Source organism: Eretmochelys imbricata, chromosome 4, assembly GCF_965152235.1.
Source record: "Eretmochelys imbricata isolate rEreImb1 chromosome 4, rEreImb1.hap1, whole genome shotgun sequence".
NCBI classification, from domain to species: Eukaryota; Metazoa; Chordata; order Testudines; family Cheloniidae; genus Eretmochelys; species Eretmochelys imbricata.
Genome location: NC_135575.1, coordinates 145,063,223 through 145,080,523, shown reverse-complemented (window position 1 = coordinate 145,080,523; position 17,301 = coordinate 145,063,223). Strand labels below are relative to the sequence as shown.

The 17,301-nt window shown below is 57.4% G+C and overlaps 1 protein-coding gene across 1 annotated transcript in view; it reads left to right on the top strand.

Moving 5' to 3' along the window:
• RTKN (rhotekin) overlaps nt 1–17,301 on the top strand; it is a 31,741-nt gene that overhangs the window by 669 nt on the left and 13,771 nt on the right. The gene's annotated exons all lie outside the window — the stretch shown is intronic.

The window sequence follows — 17,301 nt, the reverse complement described above, 5'->3', positions numbered from 1 at the left end:
GCAGAGCACCGCTTAAAGTGGGGGGATAGATTCCCCCCCACCTGACCCTCCTCTTTCCATCCGAGGCCCAGGAGCCCCTCGTCCACCCTCTCCAGTCTGAGCGAGTGGCCTTGCACCCTGCCACGCGTGGAGAGACTGAGGTGCTCCCCCTGCTGACCCCCCACCCTGCAGCGCCTCGCTGGAGCATTGGGGTCAGCGCTGACGGGGAGGGGAGAGCAGAGCGCCCCCTCCAGAGCCCCCACCCCGCGCCCCCTCCAGAGCCCCACCCACCCGCTGGCCAAGCCAGACCTGCTGAGGCCATGCCCCGGTGGCCGCTGGCCATGGGACCGGAAAACTGGGTTTCTTGCTGACTTCGAGGCCGTTTAACTTGCTCTAACTGGGCAAGAAGCCAGCCGGGGATTGGCAGGGGGCTGGCCCCCCGGCGAGGGGTGTCACTGGCTTGCCGTGTGGGGTCCCCGCTGGGGGTCGGCTGTGCTGCCGTGATGGCAGTGCCCCCTGTTGGCAGCTGGGGGGAGGTGGCTGCCCCCCAGGCACGGCGCTCTGCCTCCTGCGGGGCGGGGTGCCGACGGTGCCCTTCTGACACGGTGAGAGGTGAAGCCGAGCGGCCGCTTGAGGGGTGCTAGGAGGGAGAACATAACAGCGACCAGAGTGGGTCAGACCAAGGGTCCATCCAGCCCAGTGTCCTGTCCGCCGCCAGTGGCCAGGGCCAGGTGCCCCAGAGGGAGTGAACCTAACAGGTCATGACCTAGTGATCTCTCTCCTGCCATCCATCTCCACAAACAGAGGCCAGGGACACCCTTCCTTACCCATCCTGGCTCATAGCCTTTCATGGACTTAACCTCCATGAATTTATCCAGTTCTTTTTTAAACCCTGTTATAGTCCTATAACAAGGAGAGGGTGGGACTGGGAGTCAGGACTTTTGGGTTCTCCTCCTGGCCCTTCCTTTGCCTGGCTGTGTGACCCTGGGCAAGCCACTTCTCTCTGCTGGAGTCAGGCTGAGCTGGGCCAGGCCTCCCATCTCTCTCTGGGATGTGTGGGATTTCAAACCCAACCCCTCTCTGCCAGGCCTGGTCAGTGACTCTGGGGGCAGGGTTCTTAGGGGGCCCCTGGGGGTGGGCTCTGGCTGGTGGGGTTCCTGGCTTGTCGGTGTCACACAGGGGCACTGAGCCGCTGCAGACTCAGGGAGCGCAGAGCAAGCTGCAAGCGGCACGGTGCTGGGCCCAGCATCCCCAGCCGCAGGGGCGAGATCTAGGACTGAAACCTGGGCCCCAGTGGGGGGCCCAGGTCTGGCTGTGCACCCCCCCCACCCCAGCTCCCCGCATGGCAGCACAGGGTACCGCCCCTCTGGAGCCCCAGGCCTGGCTCTGCACCCAGGTCCCTGCATGGCAGCACAGGGCACCACCCCCTGGGGCATGGGGCTTGCTGAGCGAATCAGACTGGTGGAAACCAATCCCATGGGGTGCATGCCCCACCCAGCACAGCTCCTGGGGAAGCCATGCCTGGACTGGTTGTGGCTGGAGGGCCCATGGGTGGCTCAGAGCTGAGTCCTGCCTGCGAGTCATGCTGGGTCATGCTGAGAAATCCACCCCCAGCTGGCAGGCTCTGGGGAGGGAAAGGGCTGCAGGGAGACTATGGCAATGCCCCAGCCTGGGTTCCTGCCCTGCATCCCTGGTAAGTCTTTCCAGTGCCGCTTGTGGCCCCACAGATGAGGAGTCCATGCCCACCCTGTGCCCGGCTGCAGAGCATCCTCATATCCCTCTGAGTGTCGGCCAGCCCCGTGGGGCCGGGGGGTGCAGGGTCATCGGCAGAGCCCTCTGCTCCCCCCCACTTCCCATCCCTATTAGCAAAAGTATGTGCCCCAGGAAGTGCCCGTGGGTCCCCGACCACGGGCCTCCGCAGGCTCCTCTAGCTCCCAGCTGGGCCGTGGGCACCTAGCGTCTGACTGCTGCTGCTCCCCACATGCCGGGGGGCTGCTGCTGGGGGCTGCCTGCCTCTGCAGCCTCACCTTGAGGCGGGTCCATGGGTGGCCAAGCCAGGCCGGGTGTCTGGGCTCTGTGAGGGGAGGCTGAGGCTGCTTACAGGGCACACTCCTTAGCCCAGGAGTCTCCCCAACCCTGTGCGTGCTCTGGGATGGGAGCAGCCGTCTGCCGGCATGCGGGGCACCGAGGCCTGGTCCACCTTAGGATGCTGCAGTGCCTCAGTGTGGCACTGCCTGCCCCGTGGGGAAGGAGGGGCTCTCCTGTGGGTGCAGTTAATCCACCTCCCAGGAGGCAGCAGCCGGCTCCACGGCCGAGTTCTTCCATCACCCAGGACTGGCCACCCGGGGACTCAGGTTGGCTGAATTACACCGCTTGGGGATTTCCCCACCCCGCAGTGGTGGAATTAAACCGACCTGATTTCCTAGTGTAAACCAGGCCTGAGTCACCTGCCCATCCCCTGCTCCCCTCCCGGGGTCGGGGGGTGGGGCGGAAGCAGAAAGACACCTGGGTCACAAAGGACTTGCTGCACCCCCAGGGAATGGTGCTGGGTTCCAGGTTCTCCCCTTCACGCTGGAGGGTCCCCAGGCAGTCTAGCACCATGCCCAGCCCTGTGCATGGAAAGGGTTAACTCCAGCTCCTTCTCCAGCCTGCTCCTCTCCCAGGGGAGCTGTACCTGGCAGCAGGTGGAACAAAGGCCCTGTTCTCTCCTGGAGCTGGGAATTCCCGCTGTGCTGCCTAGGGCAAGGCTGGGACTGACACTTCTGAAGGCTAATGCCCCCCCGCCCCCCAGTGAGCCACAGCCTCTCTCTCACCTGACCCCAGCAATCCCACGCTGACGGCACTACCCTGGCCTTGTTCCCCGCCAGCCAACCCTGGCCTGCCCCCAGCACCAGGGGCCCGCCTTGGCCCTGCACCCGCCACCTAAAAACACTCATATTAGTTCCACAAACCAGAGAACAGCCCAGCCCAACGCTCCTGCTCAGCCCACCCCATTGAGAGACTTGTTAAATGTCCACGGTCAGTCAGATGAATTGTGTTTTGGGGATAACACTAAATCAGGTCCCCCTCATAAGAACCTAAGAACGGCCAGACTGGGTCAGACCAAAGGTCCATCTAGCCCAGAGTCCTGTCTTCCAATAGTGGCCAGGGCCAGGTGCCCCAGAGGGAATGAACAGAACAGGGAATCATCAAGTGATCCATCTCCTGTCGCCCATTCCCAGCTTCTGGCAGACAGAGGCTATGGACGCCATTCCTGCCCGTCCTGGCTAATAGTTATTGGTGGACCTATCCTCCATGAACTTATCTAGTTCTTTTTTGACCCCCTGTTATACCCTTGGCCGTTACAACATCCTCTGGCAAGGAGTTCCACAGGTTGACAGTGGGTTGTTTGAAGAAATACTTCCTTTTGTGTGTTTTAAAGATTCTGCCTATTAATTTCATTTGGTGACCCCTAGTTCTTGTGTTATGAGAAGTAGTAAACAACACTTCCTTATTTACTTTCTCCACCCAGTCATGATTTTATAGACCTCAATCATATCTCCCCTTAGTCGTCGCTTTTCCAAGCTGAAAAGTCCAAGTCTTATTAATCTCTCCTCTAATCGTTCCATACCCCTAATAATTTTTGTTGCCCTTTTCTGAACCTTTTCCAATTCCAATATATCTTTTTTGAGATGGGGCGACCACATCTGCACACAATATTCAAGACGTGTGCGCACCATAGATTTATACAGAGGCAACATGATATTTTCTGTCTTATCTATCCCTTTCCTAATGATTCCCAACATTCTGTTCACTTTTTGACGGCCGCTGCACATTGAGTGGATGTTTTCAGAGAACTCCCCACAACGACTCTAAGATCTTTCTTGAGTGGTAACATTTGGACCCCATCATTTTATGTTTATAGTGGGCTTATGTTTTCCAATGTGCTTTACTTTGCATGTATCAACATTGAATTTCGTCTGCGATTTTGTTGCCTAGTCACCCAGTTTTGAGAGATCCTTTTGTAGCTCTTCACAGTCTGCCTGGGACTTAACTATCTTGAGTAGTTTTGTATCATCTGCATATTTTGCCACCTCACTGTTTACCCCTTTTTCCAGATCGTTTATGAATATCTTGAATAGGACTGGTCCCAGTGCAGACCCCTAGGGGACACCATTATTTACCTCTCCATTCTGAAAACTGACCATTTATTCCTACCCATTGTTTCCTATCTTTTAACCTGTTACCAATCCATAAGAGGACTATCCCTCTTATTCCATGACTGCTTACTTTGCTTAAGAGCCTTTTGTGAGGGACCTTGTCAAAGGCTTTCTGAAAATCTAAGTACACTGTATCCACTGGATCCCCCTTGTCCACATGCTTGTTGACCCCCTCAAAGAATTCTAGTAGATTGGTGAGGCATGATTTCCCTTTACAAAAAAACATGTTGACTCTTCCCCAACAAATTATATTCATAGAATCATAGAATATCAGGGTTGGAAGGGACCTCAGGAGGTCATCTAGTCCAACCCCCTGCTCAAAAGCAGGACCCATCCCCAATTAAATCATCCCAGCCAGGGCTTTGTCAAGCCTGACCTTAAAAACTTCTAAGGAAGGAGATTCCACCACCTCCCTAGGCAACACATTCCAGTGTTTCACCACCCTCCTAGTGAAAAAGTTTTTCCTAATATCCAACCTAAACCTCCCCCACTGCAACTTGAGACCATTACTCCTTGTTCTGTCATCTGCTATCACTGAGAATAGTCTAGAACCATCCTCTTTGGAACCACCTCTCAGGTAGTTGAAAGCAGCTATCAAATCCCCCCTCATTCTTCTCTTCTGCAGACTAAACAATCCCAGTTCCCTCAGCCTCTCCTCATAAGTCATGTGTTCCAGACCCCTAATCATTTTTGTTGCCCTTCGCTGGACTCTCTCCAGTTTTTCCACATCCTTCTTGTAGTGGGGGGCCCAAAACTGGACACAGTACTCCAGATGAGGCCTCACCAATGTCGAATAGAGGGGAACGATCACGTCCCTCGATCTGCTGGCAATGCCCCTACTTATACATCCCAAAATGCCATTGGCCTTCTTGGCAACAAGGGCACACTGCTGGCTCATATCCAGCTTCTCGTCCACTGTCACCCCTACGTCCTTTTCCGCAGAACTGCTGCCTAGCCATTCGGTCCCTAGTCTGTAGCTGTGCATTGGGTTCTTCCGTCCTAAGTGCAGGACCCTGCACTTATCCTTATTGAACCTCATCAGATTTCTTTTGGCCCAATCCTCCAATTTGTCTAGGTCCCTCTGTATCCTATCCCTGCCCTCCAGCATATCTACCACTCCTCCCAGTTTAGTATCATCCGCAAGAGTGCAACCCACACCATCCTCCAGATCATTTATGAAAATATTGAACAAAACCGGCCCCAGGACCGACCCCTGAGGCACTCCACTTGACACCGGCTGCCAACTAGGCATGGAGCCATTGATCACTACCCGTTCAGCCCGACAATCTAGCCAACTTTCTACCCACCTTATAGTGCATTCATCCAGCCCGTACTTCTTTAACTTGCTGACAAGAATACTGTGGGAGACAAAAAGAAAAGGAGTACTTGTGGCACCTTAGAGACTAACCAATTTATTTGAGCATGAGCTTTCGTGAGCTACAGCTCACTTCATCGGATGCATACCGTGGAAACTGCAGCAGACTTTATATACACACAGAGAATATGAAACAATACCTCCTCCCACCACACTGTCCTGCTGGTAATAGCTTATCTAAAGTGATCATCAGGTTGGGCCATTTCCAGCACAAACCTGGATTTGTGCTGGAAATGGCCCAACCTGATGATCACTTTAGATAAGCTATTACCAGCAGGACAGTGGGGTGGGAGGAGGTATTGTTTCAAATTCTCTGTTTGTGTATATAGGTTGCTGCAGTTTCCACAGTATGCATCCGATGAAGTGAGCTGTAGCTCACGAAAGCTCATGCTCAAATAAATTGGTTAGTCTTTAAGATGCCACAAGTACTCCTTTTCTTTTTGCGAATACAGACTAACACGGCTGTTACTCTGAAACCTGTCATTATGTGGGAGACAGTGTCAAAAGCTCTGCTAAAGTCAAGATACAATACATCCACTGCTTTCCCTTCATCCACAGAACCAGTAATCTCATCATAGAAGGCGATTAGATTAGTCAGACATGACCTTCCCTTGGTGAATCCATGCTGACTGTTCCTGATCACTTTCCTCTCATGTAAGTGCTTCAGGATTGATTCTTTGAGGACCTGCTCCATGATTTTTCCGGGGACTGAGGTGAGGCTGACTGGCCTGTAGTTCCCAGGATCCTCCTTCTACCCTTTTTTAAAGATTGGCACTACATTAGTCTTTTTCCAAAAAGAAATGGAGTACTTGTGGCACCTTAGAGACTAACCAATTTATTTGAGCATGAGCTTTCGTGAGCTACAGCTCACTTCATCAGATGCATACTGTGGAAACTGCAGCAGACTTTATATATACACAGAGAATATGAAACAATACCTCCTCCCACCCCACTGTCCTGCTGGTAATAGCTTATCTAAAGTAATCGTCAGGTTAGGCCATTTCCAGCACAAATCTAGGTTTTCTCACCCTCCACCCCCCCACACAAATTCACTCTCCTGCTGGTGATAGCCCATCCAAAGTGACAAAGCTCATGCTCAAATAAATTGGTTAGTCTCTAAGGTGCCACAAGTACTCCATTTCTTTTTGCGAATACAGACTAACACGGCTGTTACTCTGAAACTAGTCTTTTTCCAGTCATCCGGGACTTCCCCCGTTCGCCACAAGTTTTCAAAGATAATGGCCAATGGCTCTGCAATCACAGCCGCCAGTTCCTTTAGCACTCTCGGATGCAACTCGTCCGGCCCCATGGACTTGTGCACGTCCAGCTTTTCTAAATAGTCCCTAACCACCTCTTTCTCCACAGAGGGCTGGCCATCGATTCCCCATGTTGTGATGCCCAGCGCAGCAGTCTGAGAGCTGACCTTGTTCGTGAAGACAGAGGCAAAAAAAGCATTGAGTACATTAGCTTTTTCCACATCCTCTGTCACTAGGTTGCCTCTCTCATTCATTAAGGGGCCCACACTTTCCTTGGCTTTCTTCTTGTTGCCGACATACCTGAAGAAACCCTTCTTGTTACTCTTAACATCTCTCGCTAGCTGCAGCTCCAGGTGCGATTTGGCCCTCCTAATTTCATTCCTACATGCCCGAGCAATATTTTTATACTCCTCCCTGGTCATATGTCCAACCTTCCACTTCTTATAAGCTTCTTTTTTATGCTTAAGATCCGCTAGGATTTCACCGTTAAGCCAAGCTGGTCGCCTGCCATATTTACTATTCTTTCGACACATCGGGATGGTTTGTCCCTGTAACCTCAACAGGGATTCCTTGAAATACAGCCAGCTCTCCTGGACTCCTTTCCCCTTCATGTTAGTCCCCCAGGGGATCCTACCCATCCGTTCCCTGAGGGAGTCGAAGTCTGCTTTCCTGAAGTCCAGGGTCCGTATCCTGCTGCTTACCTTTCTTCCCTATGTCAGGATCCTGAACTCAACCAACTCATGGTCACTGCCTCCCAGATTCCCATCCACTTTTGCTTCCCCTACTAATTCTTCCCGGTTTGTGAGCAGCAGGTCAAGAAAAGCTCCCCCCCCCAGTTGGCTCCTCTAGCACTTGCACCAGGAAATTGTCCCCTACATTTTCCAAAAACTTCCTGGATTGTCTATGCACCGCTGTATTGCTCTCCCAGCAGATATCAGGAAAATTAAAGTCACCCATGAGAACCAGGGCGTGCTTCCGCGAGCTGCCGGAAGAAAGCCTCATCCACCTCATCCCCCTGGTCCGGTGGTCTATAGCAGACTCCCACCACTACATCACTCTTGTTGCTCACACTTCTAAACTTAATCCAGAGACACTCAGGTTTTTCTGCAGTTTCGTACCGGAGCTCTGAGCAATCATACTGCTCCCTTACATACAGTGCGACTCCCCCACCTTTTCTGCCCTGCCTGTCCTTCCTGAACAGTTTATAACCATCCATGACAGTACTCCAGTCATGTGAGTTATCCCACCAAGTCTCTGTTATTCCAAGCACGTCATAATTCCTTGACGTCACCAGGACCTCCAGTTCTCCCTGCTTGTTTCCAAGGCTTTGTGCATTTGTATATAAGCACTTGAGATAACCTGCTGATCGCCCCTCATTCTCAGTATGAGGCAGGAGCCCTCCCCTCACAGACATTCCTGCCTGTGCTTCCTCCCGGTATCCCACTTACCTCAGGGCTTTGGTCTCCTTCCCCCGATGAACCTAGTTTAAAGCCCTCCTCACTAGGTTAGCCAGCCTGCTCACAAAGATGCTCTTCCCTCTCTTCGTAAGGTGGAGCCCGTCTCTGCCCAGCGCTCCTCCTTCATGGAACACCATCCCATGGTCAAACAATCCAAAGCCTTCTCTCCGACACCACCTGCGTAGCCATTCGTTGACTTCCACGATTCGACGGTCCCTACCCAGGCCTTTTCCTTCCACGGGGAGGATGGACGAGAACACCTCTTGCACCTCAAACTCCTTTATCCTTCTTCCCAGAGCCACGTAGTCCGCAGTGATCCGCTCAAGGTCATTCTTGGCAGTATCATTGGTGCCCACGTGGAGAAGCAGGAAGGGGTAGCGATCCGAGGGCTTGATGAGTCTCGGCAGTCTCTCCATCACATCGCGAATCTTAGCCCCTGGCAAGCAGCAGACTTCTCTGTTTTCCCGGTCAGGGCAGCAGATAGATGACTCAGTCCCCCGGAGTAGAGAGTCCCCGACCACCACCACCCGCCTCCTTCTCTTGGAAGTGGCGGTCGTGGAACCCCCCATCTCAGGACAGTGCATCTCATGCCTTCCAACCAGCGGAGTCTCCTTCTGCTTTCTCCCCCCAGACATATCATCTGGTCCACTCTCCGCAAGGGTACCTGTGGAGAGAACATTCATCTGTGTCTGACAGTTTTGTTTTTTACTATAGTTTCAACCAGGTTGCCAGGTACTGAAGTCAGGCCTATTGGCCTGTAATTGCTGGAATCACCTTTTTAAAAATTGGTGTCACATTAGCTCTCCTCCAGTCATTTGGTACAGAAACTGATTTCAATGATAGGTTACGGATGGCAGTTAGTAGCCCTGCAATTTCTCATTTGAGTTCCTTCAGAACTCTTGGGTGATACCATCTGGTCCTGGTGACTTATTTCTGTTTAGTTTATCAATTTGTTCCAGACCCTCCTCTAATGACACCTCAATCTGGGACAGTTCCTCAGATTTGTCACCTAAAAAGAATGGCTCAGGTTTGGGAATCTCCCTCACATCCTCAGCCATGAAGACCAAGGCAAAGAATTCATTTAGGTTCTCCACAATGGCTTTATTGTCTTTGAGTGTTCCTTTAGCACCTTGATCGTCCAGTGGCCCCATGGGTTGTTTAGCAGGCTTCCTGCTTCTAATGTACTTAAAAATTTTTTTGCTATTACTTTCTGAGTCTTTGACTAGCTGTTCTTCAAATTCTTTTTTGGCCTTCCTAATTATATTTTTACATTTCATTTGCCAGAGTTTATGCTCCTTTCTATTTTCCTCACTAGGATTTAACTTCCACTTCTTAAAGGATGCCTTTTTACTTCTCATTGCTTCTTTTACTTTGTTTAGCCACGGTGGCACTTTTTTGGTTCTCGTACTGTGTTTTTTAATTTGCGATATACATTTAAGTTGAGCCTCTATTATACTGTCTTTAAAAAGTTTCCATGCAGCTTGGAGGGATTTCACTTTTGGCGCTGTACCTTTTAATTTCTAAAAAAAATGAGGAGTCCTTGTGGCACTGTAGAATCATAGAATCCTAGAATATCAGGGTTGGAAGGGACCTCAGGAGGTCATCTAGTCCAACCCCCTGCTCAAAGCTGGACCAACCCCAATTAAATCATCCCAGCCAGGGCTTTGTGAAGCCTGACCTTAAAAACTTCTAAGGAAGGAGATTCCACCACCTCCCTAGGTAACACATTCCAGTGTTTCACCACCCTCCTAGTGAAAAAGATTTTCCTAATATCCAACCTAAACCTCCCTCGCTGCAACTTGAGACCATTACTCATTGTTCTGTCATCTGCTATCACTGAGAATAGTCTAGAACCATCCTCTTTGGAACCACCTCTCAGGTAGTTGAAAGCAGCTATCAAATCCCCTCTCATTCTTCTCTTCTGCAGACTAAACAATCCCAGTTCCCTCAGCCTCTCCTCATAAGTCATGTGTTCCAGACCCCTAATCATTTTTGTTGCCCTTCGCTGGACTCTCTCCAGTTTTTCCACATCCTTCTTGTAGTGGGGGGCCCAAAACTGGACACAGTACTCCAGATGAGGCCTCACCAATGTCGAATAGAGGAGGACGATCACGTCCCTCGATCTGCTGGCAATGCCCCTACTTATACATCCCAAAATGCCATTGGCCTTCTTGGCAACAAGGGCACACTGTTGACTCATATTCAACTTCTCGTCCACTGTAACCCCTAGGTCCTTTTCCGCAGGACTCTCAGCCAGCCAGTAAAACAGAGGTTTATTAGACGACAGGAACGTGGTCTAACACAGAGCTTGCAGGTGCAGAGAACCAGACCCCTCAGTTGGGTCCATTTTGGGGGGCAGGGAACCAGACAACCACGTCTGCCCTTCACTCCATGTCTCCAGCCAGCCCCAAACTGAAACTCCCTCCAGCCCCTCTTCCTCTGGGCTTTGTCCCTTTCCTGGGCCAGGAGGTCACCTGATTCCTTTGTTCTCCAACCCTTTAGCTCTCACCTTGCAGGGGGGAAGGGCCCAGGCCATCAGTTGCCAGGAAACAGGGTGTCCGCCATTCTCTGTGTCCAGACCCCTGCACACACCTGCTCTCTAGGGCTCTGCAATGATCATACATTGTAAGAATGCTTGATAGAGATCTTGTAGGTGTTTGTCTCTGTCTGAGGGACTGGAGCAAATGCGGTTGTATCGCAGAGCTTGGCTGTAGACAATGGATCGTGTGGTGTGGTCTGGATGAAAGCTGGAGGCATGTAGGTAGGAATAGCGGTCAATAGGTTTCTGGTATAGGGTGGTGTTTATGTGACCATCGCTTATTAGTACTGTAGTGTCCAGGAAGTGGACCTCTTAGTGGACTGGTCCAGGCTGAGGTTGATGGTGGGGTGGAAATTGTTGAAATCCTGGTGGAATTCCTCAAGGGCCTCCTTCTCATGGGTGGTTGACCAAGGTGGATTTTAAGGCAGCCTGACAGTGGCATGGAGGGGGGCTACGTGCCCTGTTGTGTCCCCAGAGCCGTGTGCGGTGCCCATGGAGTGGGGATGCTGTGGGGGCTCCTGGCAGGTTGCTCAGGGCAGAGCGTGCTAGGTCTGGGGTGCCAGGAACCTGGTCTGGCTGGGGCTCTCGTTCACAGACCCGCCTGGAGCAGCATCTGCCTCCTTGGTGCCTAGAGGGGGAGGATGGGGGCCTGTGGGCTGGCACGAAGCCCAGGCACGGTGGAGTGGCCTGGCAAGACCGTTCCTGCCCGTCAGGAGCTCTCACATCCCTGCTGGTCCCTGGGAAGCGCCATCCCCTCCCCCTGCCCGGTGGCTCTTTGCCGCGCCACGGGGGTGCCCTCGGAGTGCTTGGAACCTGCAGCTGCCCCCAGTGGGTGGCACCAGACGCATCTGGGAGCCTGTTGCACGGAGTCTCTGACAACTGCGCTGGCTCTGGGGGCAATTTGGGCAGGGGGAGGGGCTTTGGTCCAACAAGACCTGTCCCACTTGGAGCCTGGCTAGAGCTGGCCGTGCCTGAGCCCTGAGTGTTTGGGGTGGGGCTGGGTGCCAAACATTCAGCCCCGTGTGAGCGCCAAGAGTCCTGGGGGTGGGTGCCCCGTGTGAGCGCTGAACATGCCTGGCGGGAAGGTGCCGTGTGTGGGCCCAAGTGTTTTAGGAGGAGAGAGGGCAGGCTGGGCGCTGAGCGTCATCTCGGGATGGGGGGGTGGGGGGCCTGGGCGCTGAGCATTTTCTGGGGCATAGGGGCACGGTCTGGGTGCCAAGCGTTATTTGGGTGGCGTTGGGAGCTATCTGGGCGCCGAGTGCCCTCTTGGGGAAGGGGGACCATCTGGGCTCGGGCATCACCTTGGGGCACGGGCGCCTTCTGGGTGTTGAGCATCCCCTTGGGGCTTGGGGGCTGTCTGGGTGCTGAGCGCTGTCAGGGGGTTGGGGCTGTCTGGACACCGTGTCCTATTGGGGAGGGGGGGGGTTGTGCCTGGGCACTGACAGGGGGGCCGTTTCCCATCTGGATCCATCAGTCCTGCATGGGGAAGCGACAGCGTGCGGGCTGGGCCTTGGGTTCAGGTGGTAGGATGGGCCCTGTCTCACCGGTCCTGGGTTCAGTGGATTCCCCGCCTGGCCCCTCTGTGCTGCCCCAGGACTCGGCTGGGTACGCAGCCCCCTGGCGAAGGCTGGGCATGGAGGCTGCTGGAGGGGGTGTGCCAGGGCCAGGCGTGGGCCAGACAGTGCCAGGGGAGCTGGAGTGGGGGGGCCCCCCGCCCCCGAGCTGAGGCTGGGAGCAAAGCCCTGGGTGCTGGGCTGGCAGCCGGGGCCCCCAGGGTGCTGCGGGGCCCCCAGGGTGCTGCGGGGCCCCCAGGGTGCTGCAGCGCCCCCAGTTTCCGCGGCTATGGGCGCCGTGGGCTGCTGCTCCGTCGTGTGTGCTGGGCACAGATCCAGCCGTGGCCCTGCTCCCGCTCCCAGCCCGGGGGCCCCGCAGGCCAGGGCGTCTCCCTGCCGGGCGCAGGCGGCTCCCCCCTCCGCTCTGCCACGACGTGGCCGCGTGGCTCTGGGCGAGCCCCTGCCAGGGCCGCTCTGCACCAGAAGGGGGAGCCCCGGGCGGGGCCGGGCCGGGCCGGGCCGGGCGCCCCCTGCAGGGCCCGGGCGGCTCGGGCCCCTCCACGTGCGGGGGGATCCGGGCGCCCAGCCGCGCCCTGCCCATCCCCGTGGGCTCCGGCCGCCCGCTCGCCAGCTGGGGCCCTCCCGCGAGCCAGGCTGAGCGCGGCCCCCCGGGGCTCCCCCCAGCGAGGCCGGGCCAGAGGCCCGGGTGAGGGGCAGCCAATGGCTGGAGCCGGCGGGCTCTGGCCCGGCCCCGCAGCCCGGCGCGGAGGGGCCGCCCCTGTAACCCGAGCCGGGCGGGGGCTGGGCGGGGAGGGAGCCGGGCTGGGGCCGCCCGGCCGGGGCACGGGCAGCGGGGAAACGGCGCCTGGAGGAGGCGAAGGTAACGGGGCGGGTTGTGCGGGGGGCCGCCGGCACGAGGGGGCACCGCCCAGCCGGGGGGCAGCGCTCTCCCCCCGCGAATGGGGCACGGTGCTCGGTGCTGTCGGCCGAGCCCTGACCTGTGTGCAGGGCTGCGAGTGGGGCGCTGCCCTGAGCCCTGCCCCCCCGGCACTGGGCTGCAAGTGGGGGGCACTGGTCTGCGAGCGGGGGGCGCTGCCCCGAGCCCTGTCCCCCCCCGGCACTGGGCTGCAAGTGGGGGGCACTGGTCTGCGAGCGGGGGGCGCTGCCCCGAGCCCTGCCCCCCCCCCCGGCACTGGGCTGCAAGTGGGAGCGCTGCCCCGAGCCCTGCCCCCCCCCCGGCACTGGGCTGCAAGTGGGAGCGCTGCCCCGAGCCCTGCCCCCCCCCCCCGGCACTGGGCTGGAAGTGGGGGCGCTGCCCCGAGCCCTGCCCCCCCCCCCCGGCACTGGGCTGGAAGTGGGGGCGCTGCCCCGAGCCCTGCCCCCCCCCCCGGCACTGGGCTGGAAGTGGGGGCGCTGCCCCGAGCCCTGCCCCCCCCCCCGGCACTGGGCTGGAAGTGGGGGCGCTGCCCCGAGCCCTGCCCCCCCCCGGCACTGGGCTGCAAGTGGGAGCGCTGCCCCGAGCCCTGCCCCCCCCCCCGGCACTGGGCTGCAAGTGGGGGCACTGCCCCGAGCCCTGCCCCCCCCCCGGCACTGTGCTGCAAGTGGGGGCGCTGCCCTGAGCCCTGCCCCCCCCCCCCGGCACTGTGCTGCAAGTGAGGGCACTGCCCTGAGCCCTGCCCCCCCCCCGGCACTGGGCTGGAAGTGGGGGCGCTGCCCCGAGCCCTGTCCCCCCCCGGCACTGGGCTGCAAGTGGGGGGCACTGGTCTGCGAGCGGGGGGCGCTGTCCTGAGCCCTGCCCCCCCCCCCCCGGCACTGGGCTGGAAGTGCGGGCGCTGCCCCGAGCCCTGCCCCCCCCCCGGCACTGAACTGCGAGTGGGGGCGCTGCCCCGAGCCCTGCCCCCCCCCCCAGCACTGAACTGCGAGTGGGGGCGCTGCCCCGAGCCCTGCCCCCCCCCCCCGGCACTGGGCTGGAAGTGGGGGCGCTGCCCCGAGCCCTGCCCCCCCCCACGGCACTGAACTGCGAGTGGGGGCGCTGCCCCGAGCCCTGCCCCCCCCCCCGGCACTGGGCTGGAAGTGGGGGCGCTGCCCCGAGCCCTGCCCCCCCCCCGGCACTGGGCTGCAAGTGGGGGCGCTGCCCCGAGCCCTGCCCCCCCCGGCACTGGGCTGCAAGTGGGGGCGCTGCCCCGAGCCCTGCCCCCCCCCCGGCACTGGGCTGCAAGTGGGGGGCACTGGTCTGTGAGTGGGGGGTCTGCCCTGAGTCCTGTCCCCCCGGCACTGAACTGCGAGTGGGGGCGCTGCCCTGAGCCCTGCCCCCCCAGCACTGGGCTGCAAGGGGGGGCGCTGCCCCGAGTTCTGCCCCCCCCGGCACTGGGCTGCAAGTGGGGGGCTCTGCTCTGCCCCCCCTCTGGCACTGGGCTGCGAGTGGGGGTCTCTGCTCTGGCCCCTGCACACTGGCTGCTTGTTCTGTGGGAGGAAAATGCGCATTACTGGGGCTGGGATGAATGGGCCTTTTCTCTTCACAGCTGGGCCCGTGGCTGGTGGCTGGAATCCGCTGACGGAGACAGCCGGGGGCCGGGGGAACGCGAGGAGGCAGCGAGCCCGCCCCACGTACCCTCCTGCTCTGGAGAGGCTGCACCAGGGCTCTGGGTGAGATCGGGGAGCCCTGTCCTGTGCCGCTCGGCCAGAGCGGGGCAGAGCTCGGGGTGCTGCTCGCAGGCACCTTGCACCTGACCCTCCAGGCGGGGGAGAGCGGGGACTGCGGGGTGGACATGGGCATTGGCTGTGCCCTGGCGAGCAGGCGCCTGTACAGGGGCACTGGCGCTGCCAGTGACTGGGCCGGGCCGGGGCTGTAGCGGGTTCCATGGACACGACGGCGAGGGACAGGTTTGCAGAGATGCAGGACAGGCTTCGGATCCTGGAGGACCTCAACATGTTGTACATCCGGCAGATAGCGCTCAGCCTGCAGGTACAGCTCCCGTGGTGCCCCTGCCAGGTGTCCTGCAGTGCCCAGCCTGCGCTGGGGGCGGCTCCTGCATCTCACCCTGGCACTCGCCATGGCAGGGTGTGGGGAGCACCAGGGAGGGTGCCCGTCCTGGGAGCCCTGTGGCCTGTCGGTGCCAAGACCACGTGGTTACCCTGTCAGGGGTCCAGGGAGCCAACCTGGCTTTGCTGAGCTCCAGCCCATGCTGAGTCTTATTGCAGGGACGAGCGAGGGCAGAGCCAGGGCTGTCGGGCATGGAAGGGGCTGCTGGGATGTTGAAATGCCTGGAGCACTTTGCTGGTGGTGGTTTTGCTGGGGGTAGCGTCCTGCATCCCGTGGCTGCAGGCAGCAGGTGCCTCGGGCTGGCACGCTCGAGCAGAACGGTTGTGCTGAGGGATCCCAGTGAGGTGATTAACACTGGTCTGGAAGCCCGGACTCCTGGGTTCTGACACCCTGGACTCCCACCACCCAGTCAGCCTGCAGCAAGCATCTCCCTGTGGGCGGTGAGCTCGGGAATGCGTGTGGGATCCTGGCTGGGGTAGAGTATATCAGGGTTGGAAGGGACCTCAGGAGATCATCTAGTCCAACCCCCTGCTCAAAGCAGGACCAATCCCCAATTAAATCATCCCAGCCAGGGCTTTGTCAAGCCTGACCTTAAAAACTTCTAAGAAAGGAGATTCTACCACCTTCCTAGGTAACGCATTCCAGTGTTTCACCACCCTCCTAGTGAAAAAGTTTTTCTTAATATCCAACCTAAATCTCCCCCACTGCAACTTGAGACCATTACTCCTTGTCCTGTCCTCATCTACCACTGAGAATAGTCTAGAACCATCCTCTCTGGAACCACCTCTCAGGTAGTTGAAAGCAGCTATCAAATCCCCCCTCATTCTTCTCTTCCGCAGACTAAACAATCCCAGTTCCCTCAGCCTCTCCTCATAAGTCATGTGTTCCAGACCCCTAATCATTTTTGTTGCCCTTCGCTGGACTCTCTCCAGTTTATCCACATCCTTCTTGTAGTGTGGGGCCCAAAACTGGACACAGTACTCCAGATGAGGCCTCACCAATGTCGAATAGAGGGGGACGATCACGTCACTCGATCTGCTGGCTCTGCCCCTACTTATACATCCCAAAATGCCATTGGCCTTCTTGGCAACAAGGGCACAGTGCTGACTCATATCCAGCTTCTCGTCCACTGTCACCCCTAGGTCCTTTTCCGCAGAACTGCTGCCTAGCCATTCGGTCCCTAGTCTGTAGCTGTGCATTGGGTTCTTCCGTCCTAAGTGCAGGACCCTGCACTTATCCTTATTGAACCTCATCAGATTTCTTTTGGCCCAATCCTCCAATTTGTCTTGGTCCCTCTGTATCCTATCCCTGCCCTCCAGCGTATCTACCTCTCCTCCCAGTTTAGTATCATCCGCAAATTTGCTGAGAGTGCAATCCACACCATCCTCCAGATCATTTATGAAGATATTGAACAAAACCGACCCCAGGACCGACCCCTGAGGCACTCCACTTGACACCGGCTGCCAACTAGACATGGAGCCATTGATCACTACCCGTTGAGCCCGACAATCTAGCCAACTTTCTACCCACCTTATAGTGCATTCATCCAGCCCATACTTCTTTAACTTGCTGACAAGAATACTATGGGAAATATTAGAAGTAGGCTGGCATGGTTCCAGGGCGCTGTGCGGGCTCCTGCGTGTGTCAGGATCCATGGGGCAGCACGTGCAGCCTGGCTCCGTGGGGCAGCCTGGCAGGGATGCAGGTCAGTGCCGGTGTGAGGGGCTCGTGTGCAGATGGCATCTTGGAGGGGGTCCGGTGCAAGGGCCAGGACCAGACTCTGACTGCAAAGACCAGGCTGACAGTGTGTGCTCCTGGGCAAAGCATGCGCCCAAATGCGTCTGCTCCCGTGGGGAGACCCCGTTTTCCAGCCGGCTGCTTGGCCTGGTTGGTGCTGGCT